Here is a 4,909-nt window from a genome sequence, read left to right on the forward strand (position 1 = left end):
TGGGAATCCTTGAATTCCTGTTGTTGAGCCTTGATCTTCACTGAGGGCCAGTCATCAACTGTTTAAGTGTTCAATTATCAATAAGCCGAAGTCTATGGAAGGCCATAATGGCCCTGCTTTAAGTGGTTCGCTGCTCCCGCAGCTCATCACGCTGTCTCTGCCTCCGCCACCATCTTGGATTCCTCGGATTGTTTTTCTTATGCTGAACCATCCTTGCATACTTGTTATGATTCCCACTTGCTCATGGTGAATGACTTTTTTTAATGTACTGTTGGATTCTATTGGCCAGGATTTTTTCTCATCTATGTTTTATCCATAGGAGGGCAAGTCTGGTGCCAGCAGCTGTGGTAATTCCAGCTCCAGTAGCATGTATTAAAGTTATTCCAGTTAAAAAAAAATCATAGTTGGATCTTAGGAGTGGTCAGGCAGTCTCCTGCGAAGTGAACCACTACTCAACCCCACCCCTTCCCTCTCTGCAGCTCCTCAATGTTCTCAGCTGGGTGTCCCCACTGAAACCAACCTGGTGAGCACTTGCCCATGGGTTTGGTGACTCTCTCTAATGTTCATAAGAGATATTGGCCTATAGTTTTCTATTTTAGTGGTATCTTTACCTGACTTCGGTATCAAGGATATGTTTGTTTCATAGAATGAGTCTGGGAGAATTCAACCTTTTTCTATTTTCTGAAATATTGTATGTAGAATTGGTGACAGTTCTCTGAATGTTTGATAAAATTCACTAGTAACACCCTCTGGCCCAGGGTGTATTTTTGGTTGGAAGTTGTTTTATTTTCTGTTCAGTTTCTTCTGTTTTAAAAGAATAGGTCTGTTTAGGTGTTCTACTTTGCCCTGTGTCATTGTAGGTAGGTTGTGAGTTTCTAAATATTTGTCCATTCCCTTTAGGTTTTTGTATTTGTTTGAATATAGTTTTTCCATAATATTCCATTGTTAACTTTTTTCTTTTAGTTGGTTCTGTTGTGGTATTGGCCCTTTCATCTCTTGTTCAGATTATTTGTATCTTTTCTTTTATTAGTTTTGCTAGTGGTTTTCAGTTTTATTGATCTTTTCAAAGAACCAACTACTGATCTTGTTGATGGTTTCAGTTGTTTTTCGGTTTAGTTTATTTCTACCCTAGTTTTTGTAATTTCATTTTTTTTATAGGGCTTTGGATTTTCTTGGTATTCTTTTTCAATTTGTTGGAAATTTTGCATTAAAGAATCTATTATCAATTACCTTTTGATTGGTTTCTTATTGCTATAAAGTGACTTCCAGTTACTGCTTTCACTGTTAGCCGGAGGTTTTGATAAGTTGTGTTTTCATTGTCATTTGTTACAAGAAATTTTTTTTTTACCCACTTATATTCAAATGTAGTGTTGTTCAGCTTCCAAATATATGGTTTCCTCTCCTTTATCCCCTTGTTATTTTGTAGACTTATGGTCTTAGAAGATGCTTTGTATTATTTCTGTATTTTTTGATTTATTGATGCTTGCTTTGTGACCTAAAATGTGATCCATTCTGGAGAATGTTCCATGCACATTGGTGAATAAGGTATACTGCACTTTTGGGGGTTACATTAGCCTGTATAAATCTCTTGAGACTGAGGTGGTTAATTGTGTAGTTTAATTCTTTTTTTAGTTGTGTGGTTTAATTCTTAAGCATCTTTGTTGAGTTTTTTTCTGGTAGTTCTGTCTTTTCTTGAGAGTGGTATATTGACATCTCCTACTACTGTGTTGTCTATTTCTCTCTTCAATTTGTTAACATTTGCTTTGTATATTGCTGTGATGCTAAACACTGTGACACTGATGTGCCAAATGTGGTAATGGTTACCCATGGTGAACAGTGTTTGATGGAGCTTCCCATTTAAAACAAGATTGGAAGCAGGAGTGGCATTCACTTCCGAAATGGCTTGCCTCTGGAAACTCTGCGAACAATGCTCAGGCCTTTCGTTCATAGTATCACTATGAGTCATCTATGGCTTGACGTCATCTAACAACAACAACATCATTTGGTGCATAGTTATTTATTATGGTTATGTCCTCTTGTTCTGTTGACCCTCTAAGCATTATATAGTGGACTTCCTTGTCCTTTGTGATGCTAATCCTGCTTTTTTTTTGGTTGCCATTTGCTTGATATTTTTCCCTCTGCTCTTTTACTTTTAGTCTTCCTTTATTGTCACTTTTCAGGTATGTATTCTATAGACAGAATATTGATGAGGTTTGTTTTTTTATCCAATTTGCTACTCTTTTTCTCTTCATTGATATGCTTAAACCATTCACATTCAGTGTAATGAGAAGCAAGGTTTTATTGCTATCATTTTGTTCTTTTTGGTGGTGTTGCTTGTTACTTTGATCCATCCTGCTTTCTTTGGCACCTCTGTAAGAAGGACTTTCTTCAGTGTTTCTGGCAACACTGGTCTTGTTTTTACAGACTCCTTTAGGTTCTACTTTTCTGAGAATATCTTGATCTATCCATCATATTTGATGGACAGTTTTGCCGGATACAGTATTCTTGGTTGACAGTTTATTCTGAGTGTTTGATACATGTCTTTTGACTGTCTTCTTGCTTGCATGGTTTCTGCTGAGAAACCGGCACTTAATCTTATTTGCTGTCATTTATAGATTATTCCTCATTTTCCCTTAGCTGCTTTCAGAATTATCCGGCAAATTTGACTATGATATGCCTTGGTGTTTTTCTTTTGAGATCTATTCTATATGGAGTTCCCTCAGCTTCATATATATGTGTGTGTGTGTATATTACTAGGTATTATAGATTTTATATATTATATATATATTTGTGTATGTATGTATATATATTTATAGATATATAAATAAATTTATATATCTTTTCTCTCATTCTTCATTATGCCTGGAAAGTTTTCTTCTAGTAATTCTTCCACAACTTTCTCAGTGCCTTTAACTTTGTTCTTCCTATTCTGGGATTCCAATTGTGTTCATGTTATTCCTTTTGATGGTGTCCTATACTATTTTTGGACTTTCTTTTTTTCCTTCCTTTTTTGATTATGCTTTTTGGTCTAGCAGATCAGTGCTGAGAATTCAGTCTTCTAATTTGCTGGGTCTGTGTTCAGTCTCTTCAATTCTGCTCATATATCCCTCCAACATTTTGACAGCATATGAAATATTAGACCTCATATTCTAGATTGTGGTTTCTTGTTTTTCCAGAGCCTCTAATGCCTTGTTTGTTTTATTTGCACTGTCTTGGATCATTTTTTTAAAGTTGTTCCTGTGTTTTGCTTGCAGAGATCTGTAATTCTTCCAATTTGTCCTTATCCCATTAAAAATATTCAATCATTGCTCATTCTTTTTTTTTTTTTTTAAAAAGATCATTGTTCTCTTGAATTCTGTGTCAAAGATTTCCATCAGACTTTCTGGCTTCAGGAAATCTATTGATTCTGTGACTTTATCATGTTTTGGGGGTGACATCTTGTTTTGATTTTGTGTAGTGTGTGAGGTAATCTGCTTCTTCTATGTTATTGTGGCGGTAGGATGTTTGTGCCTGCAGCCTTAGCAGGCCTTTAGTCTGATAACCTCGTCTCAAAAGCTTACTTCTATAGAGGAGGGAAGAGCAGCTTACCATGTCTGAATCTCTCTCTGATCTTTGACTAAAGGAAACACTTATTTCAGCTGGAGAGAGATGGCCTGTGAATTAGCAGCCTTCTCAGCCAGGCAGCTGATGCAGCTAGACCAAAGGATCTACAGTGAAGGGGCAGGGGTACCTAGGTGATGTTTGGGAAGGAAATGGCTTCACCTGTGATATTGGTGCTCCTGGCACAGGACAGCAGGGCTTTTGCAGGGTGGGCCCCACATGGTGAGAAGGTCTTGTCTCCAAGCAGTGGGTCAGTCTGGTCTCCTTGTGGCAGGGTGGTCTTCTTCACACTATTCTTCATTAACATTGTGCTTCATACAATCATTTCCATTCATTATGTGTGGTTTTTTTATCGATATTTTAATGAAAGTTTACAGAGAACTTGGATTTCCATTTATTCATTTTCTCCCTACCCCCACCAGTTCACTTTTCTCTTTTAAAAAAAATGCTTTCATTGTTGTACAAGTCCCCATCCCCACCCCAGTCCACTTTACTATACAGCTCTTATTCTGCACTATTGTCATACAAATAATACCTAATCATATATTACTTTTTAGCAGTTCTTGCCCCCATCTGTTTCAATGCAGTGTACATTCTTTATTATATTTCATTATGTTTATTATGTTTTCATTTATGTTTTATGAAATTAATCACCACTGGACTATGCCCACCATATGCTACCTGTTTCACTGTCAACAAATTCTCTTTGGTATAGTGACTCTGTATGTTTCTTCCATCTCTCTTTGCTTCATCATGCATCATTCAAGATTTTGCTCCCAGAATCCTTCAGTATTGCAGCTTGAGGCTTGAACGTGTTCTTTGGTTTTTTCAGCTTGAGAAACACTGAGTGTGTAATATTCTCTTTTGGTTTTCCAACTCCAGCTTTTTGTACATTTTCTTAGGACACTGGTTTGTCATCTTTTTTTAAATTTATTTTAATAATTTTAATGAACATTTACAGAGATTTTGGATTTCCATTCCTTCATTGCTGGACTTCTCTCTCCGCAGCCCCTCTCCAGTTCATCCCTATGTTTGAAAAATAAAAGAAAAACTCTCTCCTTGGTACACAATCCCCCCGCACACCTCCCACTGCCCCAAGGACATCCCACTGTGCAACCTTAATTGTGGACTCTTGTGATAACCATAATACCCTATCATACATCACTTTTAAATTATTCTCTCCCTCATCTGTTTCAGTGCAGTATACACAATTTATCCTGTTTTTCTCAGTCTTACCCCAACCCTGATGTCAGTTGCATTTTACAGCAGTGGCACCATGCAGTATTTGTCCTTTTGCGACTGAGATATT

At 36.9% G+C, this 4,909-nt stretch overlaps 1 protein-coding gene across 1 annotated transcript in view; it reads left to right on the top strand.

Moving 5' to 3' along the window:
- Nucleotides 1-4,909, top strand: part of ADCY9 (adenylate cyclase 9) — a 210,918-nt gene that overhangs the window by 168,457 nt on the left and 37,552 nt on the right. The gene's annotated exons all lie outside the window — the stretch shown is intronic.

Source organism: Elephantulus edwardii, unplaced genomic scaffold (assembly GCF_000299155.1).
Source record: "Elephantulus edwardii isolate Elephantulus edwardi_28Jun2011 unplaced genomic scaffold, EleEdw1.0 scaffold00209, whole genome shotgun sequence".
Classification (NCBI taxonomy): Eukaryota; Metazoa; Chordata; class Mammalia; order Macroscelidea; family Macroscelididae; genus Elephantulus; species Elephantulus edwardii.